Source organism: Panthera uncia, chromosome F1 (genome assembly GCF_023721935.1).
Source record: "Panthera uncia isolate 11264 chromosome F1, Puncia_PCG_1.0, whole genome shotgun sequence".
NCBI classification, from domain to species: domain Eukaryota; kingdom Metazoa; phylum Chordata; class Mammalia; order Carnivora; family Felidae; genus Panthera; species Panthera uncia.
Genome location: NC_064813.1, coordinates 37,750,141 through 37,777,681, shown reverse-complemented (window position 1 = coordinate 37,777,681; position 27,541 = coordinate 37,750,141).

Sequence of the window (27,541 nt, the reverse complement as noted above, 5' to 3'; positions counted from 1 at the left end):
CTTTTTTTAAAATTTATTTATTTATTTTGGGAGAGTGTGTGTGAGTACAAGTGGGGTAGGGGCAAAGAGAGAGAGAGAGAGAGAGGGAGAGAGAGAGTCCCACACTGCAGAGCCTGACTTGGGACTCGAACTCATGAAACATGAGATCATGACCTGAGCTGAAGTCAAGACTAGGATGCTTAATCAACTGAACCACCCAGGCGCCTGTGTGTGTGTGTGTGTGTGTGTGTGTGTGTGTGTGTATACGTATACATATACATATACATATACATATACATATACGTATCTGTATACGTATACATATATATGTATTGTTCTTGAAGCATTTCTTCAATAGTGGCAAATGATTATTCATAAGTGAAAATAGAGGGAATGGCCAACAATTGGGGAATGGCTGAATAAATTACAGTATCTCCACTTCACTGGCTATAATGCAGCCATTAAAACTGGCTAAGTAGAGACTTTCTGGATGGCTTAGAGGAATTCGTGTGAAACATTTAGTGTTGCATGAGCAAAGCAAGGTAATTATGTGAATGGGAGAACCAAGCAGAAGAGAAGCAAATAAAGTACTGGAGTATGATCACGTCATGCATTTATATAAAAATCTGTGTACATGAGGTTATGTATGCAAATAAAATAAAGAGATTAAAACAACTTAGAAAATGCAGACAAGTATAAAGAAAAGATATACGAATCACCTGTAATCCTGACATCTTGAGATCTTTACATTTTGAAGTCTTTTTTCTAATCTTTTTGTATGTATCGGAGTACTTAAATACAGACAAAATTGGTATATTGTATATACCGTTTCATATTCTTCCCTTTTAGACGTTTACCATTATATGATGAATATTTTTCCACACCATATGTTTTCTAAAATATGCGTTTTATTTTTGACCACTGTCCTTCAGATGGTTCCTTCATAACTTGGTCTCCTATTGTGAGACATTTGTTATGTATGTATTTTGTTAATTTAAACAATCTTGTCATTTACTGGCTATGTTAATCTTTTCGTGCCTCAGTAAAATGGACATCATATTAGTATAGGGTAGTTGTGAAGAGTAAAATGATTAAAATATATTTGCTTATAACAAAGCCTGCTGCAAAGTAAGTACTCAATAAATACTTGCTCTTACGAAGCTCTTTTAAGCAGTGTATGAGAATTTCTTCTCTTCTAAAATGAAGAGGACAGTGTCTACCTCGTATCACTGTTATTGAGTATTAAACAATGTGCTCCAAGTGGCTAATGTGATATGTGATACATAGCAGACCCTCAGTCCATTTTCCTGGGTCTCAGAAGGTCTCCAGCCTCCATAAAATGTTCTTGCTTTGTGCTCACATGACAGCCAGCATCTAACTCTATTATAGGACTTATCTCTCTGTATTGTGATGGCTTATTTTCCCCTTCACTTGTTTGCTAACATCTGAGTCCTTTATTTGTCTGTCCCTAGCACCCAGTGCAATGGCTCATACATTGTGGGCACTCAATGTCTGGCAAAGGAATAGTAGCAAGAAGGAGGGCCTACAAGGGAGGTTATTTGAGGGAACAGAGAAGAAAAAGACCAAAGAAGAATCATCGTGAGAAATGGGATTAAACTGTCAGGGAACCAGAGAAGGTGAAGAAAGGGAAGATAATGTGAAGATAACAGGAGCAGTGAAATTGGTGAGGATCTCTGTAGTGCGAACTGATTACTTGGGGGAAAAAAACAAAAGGAAGAAGAGGAAATCCCGGGCCAAGGTGCAAGGTGGGACTGCTCTCTCTGCCTAGCAATTGACAGCTAACTTTCGAGTCCCTGCTATGTGGCAGGCACTGGGCTAAGTTCTAATATGATTTTCATTTAATCACTTCAAGCACCCTGCGTTAGGTAAATGTATTAATTCCTCCCCGGGGGAAATATTTCCCAGAACTATTTTAAGGGTGAGAAAACTGGGGATTGGTGAAGTTAAGTTATTTGCCCAGGGTCAATGAGCTAGTAAGAAATGGAGCTGTGATTCATGGGTCTGTCTGGTTCTAGGGCCTGGGCACTCATCACTCTGCTTTCCCCAGTCCTTTATGGAGCTTGGACCAGACCTGGTTTCAGTGTTTGTCAAATAAGGTCAAGTGTGTCTTGTCAGTCACCATGGTAAATTGCACAGCCAGCCTGGCTCTCAGTATTCTTCTCCTGTAACGGTTCGGCATACAGTTATTGACATTCTTACAGGGCCATCCAGTAATGTGAAAAGGCAACGTCCTGCAGGAGGAAACCAAATCAAGAAGGTCAGAATGTCCCCTGAAAGATGGCAGGAAGAACCTGGTTTCAGTGGACCAAGCTAAAGGTATGCAGTGGTCATGCCCTTTTTCATCCATAGTCTTGGGCTGTCTGCAGTGACATCTGTCATCTCATTGCTTATGAGGCATCAGTGAAAAGAAAGGAAAATTGAGGGCAATGAGTAGACATGGGATGAGGAGTGGCATTTTCCTATACTAAATCATGGAAAAGTAGCACAGTGTTGGTGAAATAGGCAGGGAGACATTAACAAGGTGAACAGCAAAACTAAAATCTATTTTATTTTTAAACAGAGATATGAATCTGGAAATCTTCAACAGTTGAGAAGCTAAAGGTTAAAACATTTGAAAATATATTTATAAAATCCCAAACGTGAGCTTCGAGAAAGCCACAGTACAGAGTACAAGGAACAAAAGGACTGCTTTGAACTACAGATTTGAAGGGCACCTGGGGGCTCAGTCAGTTGAGCATCTGGCTCTTGATTGCAGCTCAGGTCATGATCTCAAGGTTCGTGGGTTTGGACCCTGCAATGGGCTGCACCCTGGCAACTTGGAGCCTGCTTGGGATTCTCTGTCTCTGTCTCTCTGTCTCTCTCAGTCTCTCTCTCTGTCTCCCTCTTTCTTTCTCTCTCTCTGCCTCTGCCCGTCCCCCACTTGCACATGCATTCTCTTTCTCCTTGTTAAAATAAACAAACTTAAAATAATTAAAAATAAAATAAAGACTTGAGCTTTTATTTAATTTTTTAAAAGTTTATTTATTTATTTTGAGAGAGAGAGAGAGAGAGAGAGAGAGAAGGAGGGGGGGAGGGGCAGAAAGAGAGGGAGAGAGAGCCTGAGGCAAAGCCCAATCTCATAAACTGTGGGACCATGACCTGAGCTGAAACCAAGAATCAGATGCTCAACCAACTGAGCCACCCAAGCACCCCACGATTTGAGCTTTTAAATAGAGGGCACGAAGGTTTCTAACTGCAGTTCTAGAGAAATGTCCAGGGGCAGTTCATTTGGGCAGGCTCTTTGCAGCAGAACCACAAATGACTCCAGGTTCTTACTGGTCCCGATAATGCATCATTTACTTCTGAATTCTGGGTTGGACAAACAGTTTTTAGGGGTTCATCATATCTTCGCAGTCTCCCATTTCTGATACGACTGGACTTTAGATCTTTACAAAGAGGCCACTCAACTAGAGAAAGATTTGAAGAGGAGTGTTTTCTCCTTTATTCATCAAAAGCAAAAATACTTTTACTTTCTCTCCCGAATTGAGTCTCATAGGGAGTTAGTGGGTGGTTAGAGTTGTTTGCAGCGAATCATTGTATCAGAGATATGGAGTGTCAGTTAATGGGAACTAATGATTTAAATAATTAGCATTGATTTTCTTTTCATAATGTTGCCTCAGGTAAGCTCTGACTTTGTAATGAGGAGTAGATGCTGGACTTGACTTCCAATTTGACTATCCAGTAATCTTGAGGCATTTGACAAAAATTTGAAGTGTTTTGGTCTTCACCATGGATAAATGCCACAGACCTATAGTCTGTATGGCACTTAATATTTGTTCATACAGTTTATCAGCTTTCATGCAAAGAAAAGGGTAGGCTGTTCCTACAATTAAAAATAGACTAAAATATATCCTGAATCCATCATTAAGCAACTCATAATCACCCTGTCCCTCTCCCTCCATCCTCCACCCTCTTTTCTCCAGGCATATCTTTAGGTTATTTTCTTTTCCAAGACAACGGTTTCCCTTTGTTTTAGTTAAACTGCAAACAATAGAAAGCCCAGACCCACCTGGCTTCAACCTGAGGAAAATATAATCTCTCTCACATCATCAGAGAGTCAGAGGTGGGGCAGCTCCAGGGCTGGTTAATCCATGGCTTGGTGACATCATCAGAACACTTGTCTTTTTTTTTCTGGTAATTATTCTGGTAATTACCCTTCTGGTAATTTTCAGCCAATATGTTGACTTGTCTTCTGGTAATTTTCATTGTTGCCAGGTGGCTGCAGCAGTTACAGAAGTCACATCAGATGACAAAATGAGGTCCAGTGAAAGAAATGAGGGTGTCTTATTTTTTATCCTTTTATCAGAAAAGAAATCCTCCCAATAACACCTGGCAGATTCCTCATTATATCACTGATGATATCCTGGTCACATGCTCATCCCTAAACCACTCACTGGGAAGGGAAATGGAATAGCCATAATTAGTTAGAATATTCAGGATTTAGACTCAAGCTCAGCTTACAATAGATCACTTGTCCAGTGGGAAAAAATTAGGGTTCTGTTGGTAGGAAGAAAGAGAGGATGGTTTGGGATAAGTAATTAACGTCTGCCACGTTCTTTAAATTTTGTTCTCTTTCTGCCCCTTTAATGCCTATGTCATTTTAGCAATCATTAATTTCACATATTTAGACAAGAGAGTTTGCAAAGTTAGAATGGAGCAGTCTTTGTGTGTGGTGGGGGTGGGGGTGGGGGAGGATTTAACAGCCTGAGGCCGAAAGGAGACTCACAGGCAAGGAGGTGAGAGCAGTGTACACAGATCATACAGGGTGGTTAGAAGTAGGTCACACCTATCGATGAAACACCGTTTCCTACCCAACTGTATTAAGATAAGACGTGCAAGAGGTAGAAGTCCTGAGAACCCAAAATAAGCCTGAAGAGATACAGAGGCTTGGAAACTTTATATTCCCCTAGACATTTTGCATAATTATCAACTTCTATCAATTCTTTGATCTGGGCCATCATTATCATGATGCACAAGGATTCTGGGGCACCAGAATCAGTCGGTTAAGCGTCTAACTCTTGATTTCAGCCCAGGTCATGATCTCGTGATTCATGGGTTCAAGCTCTGAGTTGTGCTTCATGCTGATAGCATGGAGTCTGCTTGGGATTCTCTCTCTCTCTCTCTCTCTCTCTCTCTCTCTCAATCTCTCTCTTTCTCTCCATCTTTCTCTGGAGATGCACAGAGATTCTGTGCAGTAAGAAAATAAAATTGGACTCATCAGAATATCCACAGGGAAACCGGCAGAGGGTAGAACCAAAACATATGTGGTACTTTTATATGTCTGACCTTATTTGAATGTTCCGGTCCTATCTTTTATCTCACGAATAATAGCAAACAGTTAAGTGCAAATTGCTATGTTGAGACACTGTTATATGCACTTAATGTGAACTAATTCATTTGTTCAACAATCCTGTGAGGCAAGTAGTATTTGCACTCCCATTTTGAAGATCAAGAACTGACACATGGTGAGGTTGTGTAACTTGCATAGGGCTGAAGACATTGTAAATGGAAGAAACTGGTGAGTTCGTTGTTTTTGCACTTAGCCCCATACCTTCCTGCTTCCTTCAGGAGGCTTGAACCTGCTACAGATGCCACTTTGATAAGTTTTTTTTGTTTGTTTGTTTTTGCCTTATTAAGTAGTTTCACTTAACCTTGGTACAGGGGAATGTTAAAAATGCTTTAGTTTTCTCACTAGTGTTTTTCTGTTTTGTTTTGATAATTGTTTTGCATCTCATACCACGGCTTAAAGTTTAAATTGGAAATCCAAGAGAGTCTTTGGTTAACACCTCAGACAAATATAGAGCTAGAAGTCATACACTGTACATTGTATGTATGGATGTGTGTGTGTGTGTGTGTGTGTGTGTGTGTGTGTGTGTGTGTGTATACTCTCTGATAATGAGTAACCTTAGAGGCAATGATGATTATATTTGAGTACTTAAGTCACTGTTTTCCTAGAGTACCCTTAAACACACAACTAGGCTTTTTATTCTTGTATTCTAAAGATGTTTAATTAGAAAAGGTCAATCTTAACATCTAAATGATCTAGCAATAAAACCCAGCTACAGCACTGGAACCTGTGGTGGCTATTTCCGAAAACTTTGGAAATAATGTAGATCAAACTTTTGCAAGTGTAAGTAAGTATCATCATATCTTGCTTTATTTGATAGATTTGTTTTAAAAAGTTTAGATATAGGGGCACCTGGGTGGCTCAGTTGGTTGAGCGTCCGACTTCAGCTCAGATCATGATCTCGAGGTCTGTGAGTTTGAGCCCCGCATCGGGCTCTGTGCTGACAGCCCAGAGCCTGGAGCCTGCTTCAGATTCTGTGTCTCCCTCTCTCTCTGCTCCTCCCTAGCTAGTACTCTGTCTCCATCTCATTAATTACTATTAATGTTTAATAATAATTGAACGTTATCTAATGTTTAAATAAAACATTAAAACTTTTTTTAAATAAATAAATAATTTAGATGTAAATCAAATTTAACAAAACAAAAATGCCATATTTGCTGTTCAGTGCAAGCTTGTATTCCTTTTGTTTATTTTTTTTTTTAATGTTTTTTGAATTTATTTTTGAGACAGAGAGAGACAGAGCATGAGCAGGGGAGGGGCAGAGAGAGAAGGAGACACAGAATCTGAAGCAGGCTCCAGGCTCTGAGCTGTCAGCGCAGAGCCCGACGCAGGGCTCAAACTCACGAACCGCGAGATCCATGACCTGAGCCGTAGTCAGACACTTAACCGACTGAGCCGCCCAAGTGCCCCAACTTGTATTCCTTTTGTAAAATGGAAATCTCTTTGCAGTGTTGATACCCTTCTCCCATTGATCCATTTGAAGTTTGCAGTTTGGGATACCAAGTCTGTGGTGTGGATCCTTTCTCCTCTTTCTCTTCTCCCATTTTCCATCCTTTTCCAACTTATTTTTTCTATGCTTAGTCACACATGTACTCATACAAAGTAGCTATCTCAATAACTCACATAAGATAGCCATAAATCTGACCACTGGGAAATATTCAAAAAATTTTTAACTGCATCAAAAGCAGCCCCCCAGTCACATCCTATTTCCTTGCTCCCAAGTTATCCTGTCCACACTGTGACTGTTATCTGGATGATCTGGCTGGACTTCTAGCTGCTACAGAAAGTTTTAGTGGTTGGGTTGAGTCTTTTTAAAGGCTCATCATCCATCCTTCAGTATTACTAAAATCAAATTAATTGGCAGTAGAGGGGCACATGGGTGGCTCAGTTGGTTAAGTGCCTGACTCTTGATTTTGGCTCAGGTTATGATCTCAGCATTCGTGAGTTCAAGCCCCAAGTACAGCTATTTGCTGACAGTGAGGAGTCTGCTTCGGATTCTCTCTCTCCCTCCCTCTCTCTTTCTGCCCCTCCCTCATGTGAACTCTTTCTCTCAAAATAAGTCAATAAGCACTTAAAAAAAATTAATAGACAGTACTGAGAGGATGTCCTCCCAGAACTGTCCTAGGCTTTGTAGGGGGAAACAAAGAATCAGAGTAACAGAGCAGTGGATTCTGGACCTGAAGGGTCATTATAGTTTTAGTTCCTTACTTGTGTTTGGTGTGTTATTAGATCACACTGCTCCCTGCATGTCTGCTAAGAAGGTACATTCTTAGTACCAAATGGGAGAGACGATGCATACTTGGAGTTAAAGAAATGTGTGTGCGTGCATATGCGCGTGCACGTGTGTGTGTGTAGGCAGTAGAGTGCTGGGCTTCAGTGTGCAGGTTCCAAAGGCCAACTGCATTGATTTAAGCTCAGCTGACTTTGGGCAAGTCACTTAACCCCTGTAAGCCTCAGTTTTTTCATCTATGAAAAAAGGATACTAATTGTCCTAAAATGTCCTAGGGTCACTGTGAGGATGAAATGAGTTACACTGAAAGCCTGGTACATAGTAACAAAGTATCTTAGTTATTACTTTCTCCCCATGGTTGGCTCTCCACTCAAGCCTTCCAATGTGAAAGTTTTTGACTAGAGTTAGAATTATTAAATATTGATTAGAATTGATTCTAACAATCATTTATTCATCTTAAACCTACATATATATTAATAGAAAAAAACTCTAATATCTCTTTGGGAAGAATGCTGAGAATTACCATTTTGGTAAAAGCTGCTTTGCAGTCCTTTTAACATCAAAGTTGATGTGGCATAAAATGAAGTATGAAGAGTGGTCTGGGGACGTGGGGCAAGGTACACTAGAAAAAAATAATTTTCCTTTTTGGTGGGAGGGTGGGGTCATTGATTTTGCTGACTGGCTTCAGCTTGAGAGAACGAGATGAGATTGCCAGAGCATAGAATACACCCGCAGGTCCTTATTTTTCATCTATTAATACTGACATTATATTTTCTATAGAAAGTACCCATCCGTGAATTAATTGATCAATGAAGCCATGTGGGATTTGCCTAAGTTTAAAAGCGGAAAGCAAAAGACAAAAAAGCTCTTTGAGAAATGCTTGCAAAGATTGATTGATTTAGGGGCTTCAAAATATTTCCTTGATGAATGGGTTTCAAAGCAACTTGATAGCAAATTAGACATTCCTGTTTTTACATTATCTGGCATCAGTAAGGACATCATCAAAAGTAGCCCCCACCCCGAAAGAAAAATTTTGGTCCAATTTAGGAATCCACAATACTTTGTACCTCATCTTAAGCCTCAGTTAGATGGCTCATTGTTCTAGAAGCTGGTGGGACAATTTTGAATTACTAGAAGGATCTGCCTTAGTCCTAAAGTCACTAGGAGGTACAAAAGACCTATTGTGTTGACAACTTTTGAAGTTTTATGGGAATTACTATTATGTTGACACTTTCTAAATGTATTATTAGATAATTTTCAAATGTGCTTCAAATGCAACTTCTTAAAGAAATACAGTTTTCTAAAACCTTTCTGAACTATGATCTAAACATCTAAAGACCTTTAATTGAATTTGCAATAAACTTGTGTATTTGAAAATAAATTCTTCTATTATGCCCAAATACTGGGGAATAGGATTTCAAGAGCTTACATTTGAACTTTTTTTGTGAAGATGTTTTTTTCCCTTTTATTCAACTTCAGTTTCCTCATCTGTAAAAACTAGTTGCAATTATAAATCTGCCTTATCAGATTGCTGAGAGGGATGATACAGAAAAATTATTCTAGAGCCCTTCAGGGAATATTTCATTACTTTTCTGCATTCAACATAAAAATTATACTTTATAACTTTAGGGAATTTTTCTTTATAGCTCTTGGAATCCACATTAAATATTTTACTCTTCTTGGTTTTGCTTAAACTAGAATTCTTTTTTTTTTAATATTTTTTTAATGTTTATTTATTTTTGAGACAGAGAGAGACAGAGCATGAATGGGGGAGGGGCAGAGAGAGAGGGAGACACAGAATCGGAAGCAGGCTCCAGGCTCCAGGCTCTGAGCCATCAGCCCAGAGCCTGATGCGGGGCTCAAACTCACGGACTGTGAGATCGTGACCTGAGCTGAAGTCAGACGCTTAACCGACTGAGCCACCCAGGCGCCCCTTAAAATAGAATTCTATAGCTAGAGACTCGTGTGTGTGTGTGTGTGTGTGTGTGTGTGTGTGTGTGTGTATGTATTGAAAACACTTAAAGTACTATCTTGGGATTTTACATTTTCATCACTTTGAAAAGTAGCTTGTGTTTAATTTTAATCATTGCTTTCCCCCATATTTAATTTTAGGGGGCGCCTGAGTGGCTCAGTTGGTTAAGCGGACAGCTCAGGCCATGATCTCACGGTTCGTGAGTTCGAGCCCCACCTTGGGCTCCATGCTGACAGCTCAGAGCCTGGAGCCTGCCTCAGGTTCTGTGTTTCCCTCTCTCTCTCTGCCTCTCTCTCTCTCAAAAATAATTAAACATTAATTTTAGAACAAAAACCTCACCTAATGTCACTTAGGATAGCTTGTTAAATACTGATTTGGTTTATGTATATTGTGTATACTTTCTTCTGAGATGTGTTCTAGGGAGCCTGAAGAATATCCTTCTTTAGATTGCCAAGACTCCGACACTTCACTTCCATTCACTTCCATTGCCATTGTACCATGAGGAAAAGACAAATATTATTACTATTATTCCTTAATGAGATGGAAAAACTCAGGCATGAGTGGTGGTGTTGTGAAAGTCAGAGTAACAAATCAATAGAAGGTTTGAGATTGCGTAAGTTATGACCCCAGAGGGGGATGGCTACATCCAGCCACCTCTCTGATCCTGGGTAAGCCTACCCACAGGTTGATGGCCTCCCAGAGAAGCCTGCCTTGCCACATGGAAAGCCCACAGCCTGGAATCGATTTGGCTACATGTTTACACTGGCTTAATGTTAAGAACTTGGTTATTCTCTTTTCTTGTTTCACATATGAAAACCAGCAAATGCAGATCCTCTCCTAATATCTTTCAAAGAGCAAACGACTCTCATCAAATCTGCTATTCCAGAACTACCACATAAAAACAAAATCCCTCTGCACAGTTAATACATTTAAGCAATTTAACTTCTCTCAGTAAAAACATCACTTTTATACTTGTGATCTGAATCTTTGTTTGAGATATCAAAGTATCAGGCTTTCAGGAAAAACTTCTATGATTTTTAAGTGTATTTATTTTGAGAGAAAGAGGGGGGGAGGGAGGGACAGAGACAGAGAGAGGGGAGAGAAGATCCCAAGCAGGCTTCCTGCTGTCAGCATGGAGCCTGACACAAGGCTTGATCCTATGAACCATGAGATCATGACCTGAGCCAAAATCAAGAGTTGGACACTCAACCAACTGAGCCACCTAGCTGCCTCAAGACCTCTCTGATTTGTTAAAGGTATCCACGGTCCCAAGTCCTCAAATCATTTTAGCAAGAGATTAGCATGGTGTTCCATTTGGTTTAAGATTTCTCCTTTCCTTTAAAAAAATGTTTATTTGTTTTATTTTTGAAATAGAGAGAGAGAAGGGAGAAGGTACAGAGAGAGGGAGAGAGAGAGAGAGAGACTGAGAGAGAGAATCCACACTCAGCTTGGAGCCTGATGAGGGGTTCGATCCCACTACGATGAGATCATGACCTGAGCCGATATCAAGAGTCTGATGCTTAACCAACTAAGCCACCCAGGTGCCCCTCCTTTTCATTTTTCTATTACAAAAAGAAACCATAAACAAGAGAAGACCACTGAGCCTCCCTTGTTCTTTAGGACCCAAGTGGGTCTTTTGACATCTGAGGCTGACTAACAGCAAAGTCCATTTTCTCCCTGAGGTAAGGCCAAGCTGGAGATGGCCAGTGCCCATGTTTGTTGCTTGTACAGGAGAGAAACCTCAGTACAGTAGCATAGCCAGCACCCTGTGTCTCAATCATTGTAATATCTTGATTTCAACCTGATTAGTCAAAAGGTAGGCAGAGATAAAATGTCCAGAATTTTCAAGATATTGATGAATAAGCTATTTGGGGATATACAAAGAAAAAAGCCTAGCAGTGCAGGTAAATGAGCACAGTGGTAAATATATTTAGAATATTTTAAGTTCAAAGCCTTCTTGCTACTTTAGAAATTGACAAGTGTATTTGGCATAATTAATTTACTCATAAAACGATCATTTCTGATCTTTTTTTAAAGTTTGTTTATTTATCTTGAGAGACAGAGCAGGGGAGAGGCAGAGAGAGAGGGAGAGAGAATCCCAAGCAGGCTCTGGGCTAGGTGTGGGGCTTAAACTCACAAACTGTGAGATCATGACCTGAGCCGAAGTCAAGAGTCAGACACTTAGATGATTCAGCCACCCAGGAGCCCCTGATCATTTCTGATTATTATTATTCTGATTATTTTAAAATGAAAGTCTTCTTCAAAAAAAATAAAAAAATAAAATGAAGGTCTTCAAAAATAATCCAGGACAAAAATGTCTCCATTTCTTCTATCTCTCTTTCACTCCCTACAGGAAGCTCCCTGCATTCTCCTCCTCAACAAGTCTCCAGGTTCTTTTCTCCTAGGTTTTCACACCACTAATCAGATTCAATCTTAGCTTTCTCAAGTTACAGAAAAAAATTTTTTTTTAATGAAAGAATTTGGCAGCCTTGGGATATTTTAGTGCCAAAAATAAGCAAGAAAGAGAGGTTTTCACCTTATAAGAATTAATGATCAAGTTGCCGATATTTAGGTATTGACTCTTTGATATTAATTCATATTTATTGAGTACCTACTTTGTAGTAGGCATTGCACAAGGTGTTGCGAGCAAAACCTAAGTCAAGATGCACCAAGGCCCTGGAAACCTCGTGACAGCATCACCTTGAACAGCAATCTTCATCATTTATCACCTCTAAAAAGCAACACAATAAAAGTCTCTATATTTTAAAAGAGATTAAATCCTCTCCAATTTACTCATTTTACTCATATTTAAGGAAACCTCAAACATTTAGATAGTGGTATGTGGTTGTCGAAGTGGTCGTGTCTTATATTTTCAAATAGAGAAGGCCAATCACTTAGCGTGTATTATCAAACTGTTAATAAGCATTTTGTAGCATATTGGTAGGTTCTATGGAAAATACAGTAGAGGCCTAAGACATCAGCCTTGTCCTCAAGGAACTTAAAGCATTTGAAGATAGTCTTTGTGTGTGTGGGGGACGGGGGGGAGAGGGGGAGTTACTTTGAATTTAGGTCAACTGGTTAATTCCTTTTGCATTTGGTCAGGACTCAGTCAGTGTGAAAAATAAAATTTAAGTATACCCAAATATACCATTCACTTATTTTTTTCAACAAGTTTATACATTACATAATGCTCACCACAATTGTAGCTACCATCTGTCCCTGTACATTACTATTATAATATCATTGACTATATTCCCTATGTTCTACCTTTTATCCCTGTGACTTATTCATTCCATAACTGGAAGCCTATACTTCCCACTCATGTTCATTTATTTTGCCCATTCCTCTATCCCCTTCTCTCTGATAATCATCAGTTTGTTCTTTGAATTTGTAAGTCTGATTCTCCTTTTTCTTTCTTTATTCTTTTTCGTTTGTTTGATTCTACATGTAAGTAAAATCATATGGTACTTGTCTTTGTCTAATTTCACTTAGTAGAATACCTTCTAGGTCCATGTACCATGCACATTCTCACAAGTGGCAAGATTTTTCTCCTTTATATGGCTGAGTAATATTCTATCACACACCACACACACACACACACACACACCATATCTTTATCCATTCATCTATGGGTAGACTCTTGGGTCACTTCCATACCTTGGTTATTATACATAATGCTGCAATAAATATAGGAATGCAGACATCTTTTTGAATTAGTGTTTTCATTTTCTTTGGATAAATACTGGAAACATTGGATCATATGGTACCTCTGTTTTTAATATTTTGAGAAAACTCCATATTGTTTTCCACAGTGACTCTACCAACTTACATTCCTACCAATAGCGCACAAGAGTACCTTTTTTTCCCCACATCCACACCAACACCTGTTATTTCTTGTCTTTTTGATTCCAGCCATTCTGATGAGTGCAAGGTGCAATCTCACTGTAGTTTCTATTTGCATTTCCCGGATCCCATACCCACAGTTTTTGTGATTCAGTTGCACAGGCTTTATAAATTTTAAATGTGATTGCTGGAATTGTCCTATGTAGTCCTTTAATTAAGTATTCACAGTTTCCAATTATGTTCCCCTCATTTATTTGAATCTAAAATATGCTTTTACAATTTGATACATACTTTGAAACTTAAATCTGAAACCTTTGACTAGCTGTGTTTAAAAAATTTTTTAACGTCTACTTATTTTTGAGAGAGAGAGAGAGAGAGAGAGAGAGAGAGAATAGACAGGGGAGGGACAGAGAGAGAGAGAGATAGATGGAGACACAGAATCCAAAGCAGGCTCCAGGCTCTGAGCTGTCAGCACAGAGCCCACCCCAGGGCTCGAACCCACGAACTGTGAGACCATGACCTGAGCTGAAGTCAGACTCTTAACAGACTGAGCCACCCAGGCACCCTAACTAGCTGTGTTTAAACCAGTGTAGTCTGCACAGCTTTCATTGAGCACCTCTTGAATGGCTCACACTGGATGAGGTGCTGGTAATAAGAAGAGAAAGGGAACACTTCATGGTCACATGGGAGACAATAATGTAATGCGATATGAGCCACCATTACATTACCTATAGGCTTCCAAGGGTCCAAATAACTGGTAGTGAGAGACTTGAGATGTGATATTAGTTTAAGAAATAAAAATTACTGTTCAGACATTATATTCCTCTCCCTAAACTATTCTCAAAAGGCCATGCATATCATTCATTTGCAGTGTTCATATTTGGCCTTTCCCATAATGAGACAGGAGATTAACTAGAACAGAAGTGTCAAAAGTGAAAGGGAGCTTTTATGTTATGTGCTGTTGGGGGCAGTGTGGGTGGGTCTTGTTTTGTTCTCCATAGATCTTGCCATCCTGGGGACCATTGTTTATACATAGACATTTCTGGGTCACCAGCAGCTGAACCTGTGACAGGAAAGATGAGAATTTTGAATGTAACTGAAAGTTTTGCCCTAAAGAGAGCTGGTCCTGGGGACTTGAGTCAGGAAAGTTTTTGCTTCAACTTCCAATTTTAATTTGGGACAAGGTTTGGGGCTAATGGCACAATGAGAGCTGTCTACCAGACTCTCTCTCTTTTTCTTTTTTTTAAAATCAATCAGACACATTGTTTGTTCCTCCGGGTTTGATAGACATGTTGTAATAAGGTCCTGAACTGCTCACTGCCTCTTTATGTACCTTCAGTCTAAAGGCTTGTTACTATTGTGACCTATATTCATGGAACCACAAACAATGGGTTTAACCATTAACTTTCAAACTACCTTTAAATGAATTCTTTTATAAGATGACAATTATATAGGCTTCCAGTGGTTGCTTAGAGTGTAAAAGAAAAGGATTCAGGTTGAACTGGGTTATTAAGGAACTGGGACTTGATGGTTAGGCTACCCCTAGGCCGAGCAGATAATTTGCCTTGACCCGACCATGTCAGATAATACTGTTTAGCTGACATTCCAATGTCCCTGAAAAACATAAGGCTTTTTAAAGTTGGTTTGGTTGAGAATAAAATTAAACTGTAGCAATATCATATTCAGTGAGTAAAATCCCCCAGTCTATGCCAATACTTAGTGTCCATTAAGGCATGATTTCATGTTAGGTATCTGTTTTCTGGATCCTTCCTTATGGGCCTTGAGAAGTTACAAATTACAAAGTATACATTGTTTTCTCAACTCATCTGAAAGACTGAAGAGAGTGACCAAAATTTTGCCCCCTTAGATTCATGATTATCTCTATGAATTTTTTCTTCTATTTTTAATTGAGCAATAATTAAAAAAATGGATAGCTTTCCAGAAAACTATACAATCCAGTAATGTTGGAGTGCTTAATTAATCTCAATAATATTTCATGCAAAATAGAGGGACTGTCCCATTGCAGTTGCGAAACTGACCTTATTTGGATTGCTTCTGAAACACTGTTAGTAATGAAGGACTTCATTTGGGTTTTCCATGGTTTCTATTTTTTGATTTTTTAATTGGGGTTTAATTTCCACATGCTGTTTTGAATCACTTGAACTCATGCTATAGCATAATTTTTTTTTTATAACGTCAGAAAAACCTTTTCCTATCTTTCTGGTAGATTATTTTTCAGAATCTATCTGTAGGCTGGTTTGATCTATTGGCCTCAATTTTCAGGTCAAGAAATAGAAACACAGTGCAACTAAGTGATTGGTTCAGCCCAGCCCAGGAGTCAGCAAGAGCCGCAGTCTCTTGGTTCCAATCCTGACTTCACTTTCTGAGCCATTAGGCAGTTCCAGAGTAATTACTTTCATTTATTTATTTATTTGTTTGTTTGTTTATTTATAATTATTTTTAAAATGTTTATTCTTGTTTTTGAGAGAGAGAGACAGAGACAGAGACAGAGACTGAGCACCAGCAAGGAGGGACAGAGACAGGGAGATGTAGAAGCAGAAGCAGGCTCCAGGCTCTGAGCTGTCAGCAAAGAGCCTGACTCTCGAACTCATGAATCGCGGAATCATGACCTGGGCCAAGGTCAGATGCTTAACCGACTGAGCCACCCAGGCGCCCCTGCGTAATTACTTTAGAGTTAATTCTCTGATTCACAAATAGACGAACTGATTTTGATTAAATTACTTAATCTGCTTCATCAGTGTTTTTTGAAATTCATTGTATCTGTGCCTTTCATCTAGCAATTAATTACATAATGTGCCAGGTTTCTTTTTCGTTGGTGTCTTGTATTGATATTTGTTCTTTTCCCCCCTCAACTTTATCGAGTTATTATTTATTCTTACACATTTAAAATGTAATTCCTTGGGGCACCTGGGTGGCTCAGTGGGTTAAGTGTCCAGCTTCTGCTCAGGTCACAATCTCACGGTTCCTGGGTTGGAGCCCCATGTTGGGCTCTGTGCTAACAGTTCGGAGCCTGAAGCCTGCTTCGGATTCTGTGTCTCACTCTCTCTCTGCCCTTCCCCCACTCGTGCTCTGTCTCACTCTATCAAAAATAAATAAATGTAAAATAAAATAAAATAAAATAAAATAAAATAAAATAAAATTGAATTCCTTAAGAAAGCCTGTGCCATTTGTGAACCACTCAAGGAAAAAGACTGGGATCTATAATTCTTTGTAATCTCTATAATACATAGAGCCTTACATACTGTGGTACTAGGATTTGAATTGATCTTGTGTGCAATTTGAGGAAACATATATTTTAGATTTTGAGTGTATATCTCTGCTAGTATTAATTAGTAGAGGTTAGTAGAAGCAGAGTTTTCTTAGTTACCTTGTATCAAAGGACCCAGGAAAGTCACTCAAATCTGCAGTCACAGGATGCAGAAAAAACTATTTGTCCCTATTTGTTCTTCACCAATCTGCCTTGGTGCTTTGAGTTCCCTCCCTGTTTTAGTATCAAGTAAATCACACCAGGACCTATTTAAAAGTCAAGGATACAACATACCTGCCCATTATGATCTTGGTCTATAGGCAATGCTATGAAGGCAGATTTTCCAGGGTACAAAGTGCTGGGGTAGCAGACCAGGTTGAAGCACTGTTTATATTACTGCTGCTACTACTACTATTGTTATTGATAATTATGAGAGTAGACATTTCTCCATCATTACTATATGCCAGACATAGTTCACAACTGTTAACTCAATCCTTACATCACAGCATCCCTATAAGTTAAGTACTGTTATTACTCTGTTTTACACGCAAGGGAACTAAAGCTCAGAGATGCTAAGCAACTTACCTAAGGTCACGCAGCTACTAATCAGGTCATCTGGCTCCAGGACCTGAGCTTTACTTGCTAGGAGGAAAACGAGTTGGAAGAAGGTAGGAGTGGAGGATGGTTGACAGTGGAGATAAGACTTGTCCTACCCTTGATGTTCTTAGAATTTTGTCGAGGGCAAGACCTTTGTCTTTGACATATTCCCTCAGTGTTGGCCTTAAGACACATGAAGCCATGTGGTGAGAAGAAATCAGGTCTTTCCAGGATATATATTTTTATTAACCACAAAGTTCTTGCTGCTTGAAAGTAGCAGTAAATGACCAAGCAGGAGATTGCAGTTCCATTTCTGATCCCATGCTCCGCAGAGATGGCAGGGAAGACGGAAAGAGCTAAACGACTGAGGCTCAAGACTGTCTCAGTTGGACATGAGAGTTCCAGCTATGGGAGACTTACTCATAGCTTACACATAGCTCATAGCACACTCCCTGTCACTACTGTTACTGTTCAATTTTTTTCAAATAATAATTAAGAACTTGCCACTTGAATCAGTTTTCTGGGTTTTCTCCTTCTATTTCATTTTTGTTTTCCACGCCTATAAATAAAAGTCCATCCTGAAGTGTTTAAGACAATTAGATGAACTCAACTATCTGGTCTAATTTTTCACTTCAAATTCAATTAAAATTCAATTTCAATGAAAATGTCCAAACCTACTTGATCTGAACAAAACATTAAAAATAGGCTTTATCTATTCCTCTCTTTTTATGTATGAGGAAACAAAGTGCAGAATAATAATGTGGTCCACGGCCAACGTACACTCAGATAGTAATGTGGATTGGGACTAAAACCATACCACCTACCTCTCATTTCAGTGTCTTTTCCACTCCAAAGGTAGTAAAGAGTGTCCGTTTTATTTTATTTTATTTTTTTAAGTTTACTTATTTATTTTGAGAGAAAGAGAGAGAAAGAGTAGGGGGAGAGTGAATCCCAAGCAACTCTGTGCTGTCAGCAAAGAGCCTGGCAAGGGGCTCACTCTTGCTAACTGTGAGATCATGACCTGAGCCAAAATCAAGAGTCCAGACACTTAACTGACTGAGCCACCCAGCTGCCCCAACAGTGTCCATTTTAGTGTGTTTGTTCTACCTCTGTTTTGGAAGAAAGTCCCATTTTACTTAAAATAAATTTTTTTTAATGTTTATTTTTGAGAGAGAGAGAGAGAGAGAGAGAGAGAGTGTGTGTGTGTGTGTGTGTGTGTGTGTGTGAGCAGGGGTGGTGCAGAGAGAGGGGGAAACACAGAATCTGAAGCAGGTTCCAGGCTCTGAGCTGTCAGCACAGAGCCTGATGTGGGGCTCAAACTTAGTAACAGTGAGATCATGACCTGAACCAAAGTCTAACACTTAACCGACTGAGCCACCCAGGCGCCCCCAGAAAGTCCCATTTTAATTCTTCTTTCAATATGAAGTGACTTCCTGTCTAACATGGTATGATAGCTGCTTACCAATATTTTCATACATACAGGAAGGTAGTATTTCCTTGCCTCCTAGAAGTGGGACATAGCCATGTGAATTTCTTTGGCCAAGATTATGCAAGAAGAAGTGACAATTATGTGATACTTCTGAGACAAACATTTATTTAGGTGTCAGTGTGACACTTTCCAGAACCTTTTCCCTTTCCACATCAACCAAAGAGGCTATGTTTTCCAGATGATACAAGATGGTGGTGCTTACTTCAGTATGGATGGCTGAGTTGCTACGTTGAAACCAGTTATCTTGGGGCTCCTGGGTGGCTCAGTTGGCTAAGCAGCCAGCTCTTGATTTCGGTTCAGGTCGTGGTCTGGGAGTTCATGAGTTTGAGTGCCCCCATCTATCAAACCTGTCGCTGGTAGTGCAGATCCTGCTTGGGATTCTCTCTGCCTCTCTCTCTGCCCCACCCATGCTTGGGCATGCTCTCTCTCTCTCTCTCTCTCAAAAATAAAATAGACATTAAAAAAATAATAATACAGTTGTCCCAGGAAAGTCACTCAAACCTTGAGATATTAACCAGGTATTTCAGTGAGTGTCAAATAAATTGCCATTGTGTTAACTCACCAATATTATAACCTTATTTGTTACCACAGTATAATCTAACCTACCCTGATTTGACCAACGGGATTTAGGAATCTATATCAAGAATACTAGTGAGAACCTGTTAGGTGTTAGTCACCATGATAAGTATTTGGGATTATTTTCTCATGTGATAATTTAACTTTATTTTTTATTTATTTATTTTTTTTTTTTTAAATTTTTTTTCAACATTTTTTATTTATTTTTGGGACAGAGAGAGACAGAGCATGAACGGGGGAGGGGCAGAGAGAGAGGGAGACACAGAATCGGAAACAGGCTCCAGGCTCCGAGCCATCAGCCCAGAGCCTGACACGGGGCTCGAACTCACGGACCACGAGATCGTGACCTGGCTGAAGTCGGACGCTTAACCGACTGCGCCACCCAGGCGCCCCTGTGATAATTTAACTTTAACCATGACACCAGTAAGGCATGTGTCTATATCATTTGCAATTGGAGACATTGAGCCTCAGAGAATGTAAGTAAATTCCCAAGTTTACTCAACTAGTAAGAACCGGAGTCACTCCCAAGCATGTCTGGCTCTAAAGTGTCTGTTTGTTGTCCCACTCCACAGCACTGCCTGACTTAGAATGGTGTTACTCTGAGTGTTTACAAGTAGTGATTGTGGGGTGTCTGGCCAGCTTAGTTGGTAGAGCACACAGCTCTTGACTTTGGGGTTGTGGGTTTGAGTCCCATGTTGGTTGTGGAACTTACCTTAAAAAAATGAACTAATTAAAAAAAAAAAAAAAAGTAGTACTTGATCCCATAAGCATTCTGTGGAGTGTGATTGTCAGTGTGCCACGTGTTCTGGGTAATGCAGTGTGATTCCTTAAGGAATTCAGGGTCTAGTTGAAGGTAGTCAAGCACATGAAACAATAATGAACAATATGAGATGTGGGTGTTGAACTGGGGCTTCTGATGTGATGGATGGGAAACACTGTGGAGACCTGTCCATACTGTCCCTCATTGTGGGAAAGAGTGTGGATTTAAATGGTAGCCCTACCACGTATGCCTCTCTCAGTTCCTTTGTTTTGTGAACTGGGTCAGTAACAGTACTCACATCATGGGGTTGTGGTGAGAATTGTATCGGACAATGAGTATCACTTAGCAAAGTTATGGCACACAGTGGGTGTTCAATAAATATTAGCTGTCTTCTTGGAATGCCTGGCTGGCTTAGTTGGTAGAGCATCTGACTCTCAATCTCAGGGTCATGAGTTTGAACCCCACGCTGGTATAGAGATTACTTAACAAAAACATATTAGGGGGGTGCCTGGGTGACTCAGTTGGTTAAGTGTCTGACTTTGGCTCAGGTCATGATCTCACGGTTCATGGGTTTGAGCCCTGTGTTGGGCTCTGCACTGACAGTGTGGAGTCTGCTTGGGATTCTCTCTCTCTGCCCCTCCTCAACTTGTGTGCACACTCTCTCTCTCAAAATAAATAAATCAACTTAAAAAAAAAAACATATTAGGGATGCCTGGGTGACTCAGTTGGTTAAGCATCCGGCTCTTGATTTCATCTCAGGTCATGATCTCACAGTTCATGAGTTTCAGCCCCCTGTCGGGCTCTGCACTGACAGAGTGAAACCTGCCTGGGATTCTCTTTCTCCCTCTCTCTCTGCCCCTCCTCTTTTCTCTCTCTCTCTCAAAATAAATAAATAAACTTAAAAAAAAATATTAGCTGTCTTCCAATGCCTGGAGACAATAGGCATTGGTATGAAAACCAGCATGTGAAGTGATGATATGTGTGGTAATATCCATGGGCTTAGAGGGTTCCATTTATGTCTGATTCTTTCTTTGAGATACATAGAAGATAAAACAGCCCCTTATGAATGCCATGAGTTTATCTCTACACTAAGTGCTCTGAGGGTACAAAGATGAACTAGACTTGATGACTCTCAAATGGAAGAGCATAGATGTATTCAGGGAGAATGGCCCAAGAGAATCACCACATAAATTACAGGAGGGAGAAGAGAGGGGGGAGTGCGGAGGAAGGGATGACTGAGGTGTCCCCAGGCCCAGACTTACGAAACAGCACATGTAGCAGATTTTAATGGTAAGCATGGCTGATGCTATTCTTGCCATTTTTACAAACCTGCTCTAGCAGCTGCAGGGATGCTAGCTGTTACTCGTGTATATGTAGTTTTTACTTCAGGAAGTCAAGCTGAGCAAAGAGCTTGGGGTTTTTTCTTCTAAATGTTTATTTTTGAGAAGGAGAGTAGGGGAGGGGCAGAGAGAGAGAGAGAGAGAGAGAGAGAGAGAGAGAGAGAATCCCAAGCAGGTTCCAGGCTGTCAGTGCAGACCCCAACTTGGGGCTCAAATCCACAAACTGTGAGATCATGACCTGAGCCCAAATCAAGAGTCAGATGCTCAACCGACTGAGTCGCCCAGGTGCTCAAGAGCATGGGTTTTTGAATCACACTGATGTGGATTTAAATCCTCATCAGGCATTTACTTGTCTGATCTTGGGAAAATTTCTTTACCCACTCGAACTTCAGTCTCCTCATCTGTAAAGTAGGGATAATAACATCCACCTTGCAGGTTTCAAAATGGATTAAGAAGGATATATTTAAAGCACCCAGCACTGTGATTCTTTATCAGAACTGTTGCTGTTATTAATAGTGGATCTTTAAGATTCTGGCAAGCAGTTCTTGCTAAGTCTGTGATTTGTGAATATTTACACTGTATGCCAAGAGCCACTTGGGAGGACCAAGAATATTACACGAAAATCCTCTTCTGCAAACTCCTTCACTAAATTATTCCCCCTCCCTTTGTCTTAGTGATTTCCGAGGAAAAGAATAAAACTAGAAGTTGGTAATAATCACAGAACACCAACCCATGTGGAAAATGAGTATTGTAACTTTATTCATATTAATTTTAATTAGTCAAAGATTATACACAATTGGTTCCTTAAAGCGAGTACTTTCCAGATGTTCATATTCTCCTTTGAAATATATAAATATGAACCAGTTTAGTTACTATTTTCACCTCTCTCTTCTTCCTGTTTGAATCTAAGTTTACCGAACAATTAAATATATGCTAAGTGAAATCAAGTGATGAAAATCTCACTCTTCATTCAGATGACTGGATTGGTATCTGTAGTTGGAAGACTAACTCTGCTATCTTGAAGATATTCACATTTTCACTGTAAAGCTTGGACACACTTACACCTCCAGGCCAGAACAAGCTTGCTCTGAGTTCAACTTTTGGATTAGTTGGCTGTCACAGAGGGATACTCAGAGATATATTTTCTTGCTATTCAGTTCTTTCTGAAATACTTTTTAATAAATAGTCCTTAATATATTGCTTAGTTCTTGTCAAACTGGAGAGTTTTTTTTAATTAAAAAAATGTTTTAACAGTTTATTTATTTTGAGAAAGAGAGAGCATGAGTAGGGTAGGGATAGAAGAGAGAGAGGGGGAGAGAGAGAATCACAAGCAGGCTCTGAACTGCCAGTGCAGTGTGGAGCCCAATGCAGGGCTCGAACTCATGAATCTTGAGATCATGACCTGAGCCAAAACCAAGAGTTGGACACTTAACCAACTGAGCCACCCAGGTGCCCCTCATCAAACTGGAGTTTGTGTTCATTATGGAATTTTCAAATTTAAAATTTTTTTGAAGTTTATTTATTTATTTTGAGACAGAGAGAGACAGAGCATGCGAACCTGGGAGGAGCAGGGAGGGGAGAGGGAGAGAGAATCCTAAGCAGGCTCCATACCATCAGCACTAAACCCAATGCAGGGCTCAACCTCACGAACCATGAGATCATGACCTGAGCCAAAATCAAGAGTCAGTTGCTTAACCAACTGAGCCACCCAGGTGCCCCAAATTCAAACTGGTTTTAATGGCCCTGTTTGTTCTTCATTCTGGGTAGTAACCAGGACTATTAATGAAAAGGGGAGGGCAAAGACTCATGATAAAACTTTTTGTTGCCTTGCAGTTCATTCATTTCTTTATTTAGCAAATATTTATTGAGTGCTTATTCTAAATCAGTGTGCTGGTTTTACAGATACTGTGGAAGATAAAGCATAAACCCTGATTTTCCAGGAATTTTTCTAGTTCAGTATAATATTCGGGCAAGTTAACAGGCAGTTAATCAGAAACAAGAGGTCATTGGAAATGGAATGCCCGTAGAAGTCACCGAGCGACTCTAGCTAAAAGTAAATCCTCTGTCCTCATTCATAGCACCCGTCACCTGCTGCCATGTAGAAGTTGTATGTGTACATGTTTCCCCACCCACCCTGTACTCTAATACTAGCTCTTTGAGGGCAAGGACTTTTTGTCTTATTTATCCTTGGGTCCTCCATTACACTGAATCCAGTTCCTAGTAACAGCCACTCAATAAGTGCTTCTATGATAAAAATGTTTTCTCTTTCTCATCGTATTTGCTTTATCCAGAAAAATAGTACACAAGTGAATCTCAGCTTCCAATTTTAATACTGGAAGAAGAATATTATAACATCACGGAAGAGGAAAGGTTATAACGCACATAATCCCACCACCATACCTTACTCATTAATGAGTTAAAATTCATGAGTAAATGAGTAAAATGCCCCAAAGTGCTTATGAGCAGACAGTTTAAGCATGGGAATTCTTCGGTAAAGAACCCATATGTAGTCCCTTTTGTGATGGAGCTTAGAGCCCAAGGGAGGAGCTAGAAAACAAATGTAGATTCAAATTCCAGTTGTGCTAAGTGACCTCTTTTCTCCCACTAGACCATGACTGGCCTCAAGTTCCAGGAGCCATTGGTTCCTCGGACTGGGAGGGAGGGGTGGAAGTAGGTAGGAGGGAAGTTCAGTGGAATGTGGGGACAGCACCAAGCTGGGAGGCAGACTTCCACCTGTTCCCCCTCCTTGAAGTTTGCCTTGATTGGTCATAGCTCCTTAAGAATATTTACAAATCAAAGGCTGCTCCCAGGGCAAAGTTCTAATGTTGCATTCTACAGGATTTGGAATTTCTAGAGAATTGCCATCCCATAAACCAGAAAACAGCTTTGTTTTACATTCCATCTCTTAGATTCCCATTTTACTGCCTTTCAGAGGAACTTTAGAAAGTCAGAAGCAGGTTTTCCAATTTTATTAAAATGTAGGTTTTATTTGCTTTCTCCAGAGAACATTCAAGGCTATGCCAGTCTTATGCAAACCACTGTCTTGATTTAAGTATGGTATGTGACCAATAGTGATGTACACATGGTGGCTTTTGATGGCGAGGTAGACATGAGTAAGTTGGAAGTACTAATTCAACACTAAAGTTAGTTCTCTGTATATTGCCAGTGATCATTCTAAGGTGACCTAAGCTTTAAATTTGATGCTACCCTCTAAATTAATAGGCTTCTATCAGAATGAACAAGTCAACCGAATTTTGATGAAACTGAAGTCAATATATATGTGGAATATCATTAATTTAATCTGGGACACTGGTTCAAGGAGTTGCTGCTGTGTCTTTGAAATGGGAACTGAGGTTGTTCTAATATGTGTTTGTTTGATGTTGAAGATGACTTTTCTGGTTCCAGAGATAAGAAGCTCAAGTATGAAAAGATAACAAATAACCTAACAATGGATAAGGATTCTCTAAACTTGTACTGTCCAATATAGTAGACACTAGCTATTTCAATTTAAATTATTTAAACTAGATTTATTTCTTGAGTTCCAATAGTCACATTTCAGGTGCTTAATAACCTATCATGGCTAGTGGCTACAGTAATGGACAATGTAGATATAGTACATTTCCATTATTGCAGAAAGTTCAATTGGACAGTGCTGCTTTCATTCTTGGGTGAGAACCAAGCTAAAACAGTCAGACAATGTAGTACATCTGCTTTCACATTTAACATTATTGCCAAAATATCATATTAAAGGATGACATAAATTCTGATGAATCAGGATACCAGAATAAGAGATTCCAAAATCAAGATACTATACCAGAATGTGAGCAAGGGAGCACATTACAAATCGATATATTAGATAGACACATTTGTACTATGCTCAAGTTATATATCTAAAACTGAAATCAAATCTGATGAGAATTGTTCTTCCACTATAAAGAGATCTAACATTATGATGGCTTTTATTGGATTATTGAGTACTGTTGTTCTAGAAATTCATAATTTTGGAGGCTGTTTGAATATATCGTGCCCCCCAAAATATTGTGCTGTACTGTTGCTGCCATTTTCCTTTCATGGATTCTAGAGGTCAATTATCTATCAAGTGATAAAAAAAAAGGATCTATCAAGTGAGGTTAGACACTGTATGTCATTTCTTACATTAAATTAAAAGCCAACATTTGCTCACAAAGGGCAGAAGAATAATATGCTAGTTCTTTGCAAATATCTTGTGCTTGGAAGAGTGGACTGGAATGCTCTCCAGCAACTTGCACTTCAAACTAGCATTGCGTTAGCTGTTCATAGAGGTTTTGCTTAAATTTAAGGCATTTTGTGGGACCTTCAAACTCTATTTCAGTTAGTTTTTAAATGCATTGGCTCAAATGAGACAATTATGATTAGGATATATGAGATCATATATATTTGTGTTTCTATGGAAAGTTTAAAAATATTTTTAATGTAGATTTTTCTTTAGTTTTGCAAAATTTGGATAAAGATTATAAATTCAGCTTGAACACATTCCTGCTTTGAGATATTTGTGAAACATTCAAATCTAGATGTTTGCATTTTTTCTGTATTCCCTTTCAATCTTCATTTACATTTTAGATCATTATAATCATAATGATTAAAGATAAACAAGATTAACACTTACTTAGCTTTAAGTGTTATCTTATATATTAACATTTTTCTCTCTTGTTCTATGCTGCTATTTTGTATTTAATAAAGATGTTTTAAAATTTGCTTAATAGTCCGGCATGTTTTTATGCCAACATTTATTTGATAATTTCTACCTTTCTGAGTGATGGTAGTTTTCAGATTATTTGCTATTTTGAATTAATATGCAATAGACATTTTTATGACATCTTTTTTATTCTTTTGAGTTATTTTCTTAGGATGCATTCCTAAGAAACTAGATTATCAATACAAATGCTATGAGCATCATTTTGACTCAATACGTGTTGCCATTTCTTTAAAAGAGTTGTATCAGTTTGTACCCAATCAACGTATAAGCTGAATGGTTTCACCACCATCTGTCCACATTACAAATAATCAGTTGTAAACAGGTATCCTGAATATATGAAGATCTGTAATCAAACTGCTTGAGTTCACATTTCTGTATAACCAAATACTAGTTACATGACCTTGGATAGATTGCTAATATCTCTAAGGCTTCATTATCTGTAAAATGGGAATGAAATGTACACTTTTATGTGTATTGTTAAGATTAAATAAGATGACATCTACAGTTTAGCCCAGTGCCTACCACATAATAAATGTTCATTATTATTATGTTGTTATTAGTATTTACTTTTATTTCCTTAACTGTTAACAAGTTGAGTATTTTTTTGTGTGCTATAATTTTCATTTTCTTTTGTATGACTTAGGTGTTTCCTTCTTTTGTCTTTTTGTTTTTTGAGGTTTTGTTATTTTTTTTTTTTTAAGTTTATTTAATTATTTGGAGAGAGAGAGAGCACAAGTGAGGGAGGGGCAGAAAGAGAGGGAGAGAGAGAATCTCAAGCATGCTCTGTGCTGTCAGCAAAGAGCCCAATGCAGGCCTCAAACTCACAGTCTGTGAAATCATGATCTGAACTGATCCAAAAGTCTGACGTTTAACCAACTGAATCATCCAGGCACCCTGAAGTTTTGTTACTCTTAAACCTTAAGATGAGATATTTATAACACAAATTGTTTGACATTTATATTGATTTTCCTCTCTGATCTTTTTATTGTATAGAAATTTAAATATTTTATTTTATTTTATCTAGTTATCTTTTTGTTTATATTTTCTTCTATTGTGTCAAAGCTGAGGAACATATTATCATCACTCTTCCAAAGACATATTTGCTAATTTTGAATGATTTAAAAACTAATGCACTCTATTTTGGTGTTTGATTTTATGAATTAATATAAATCATTGTCTGGCCTCCTTTTTCCTGTATGTAGAGTTATCTAGTTATCCCAATACCAGTTAATAATAATCTTCCTTTTTCCATTGTCTTATGATAACTTATTTCCCACACATTACCTTCTGTTATTTGACTGTTTCAATCAGTTATGAGCTGTGATCTGACAATTTCTTTGAGGTC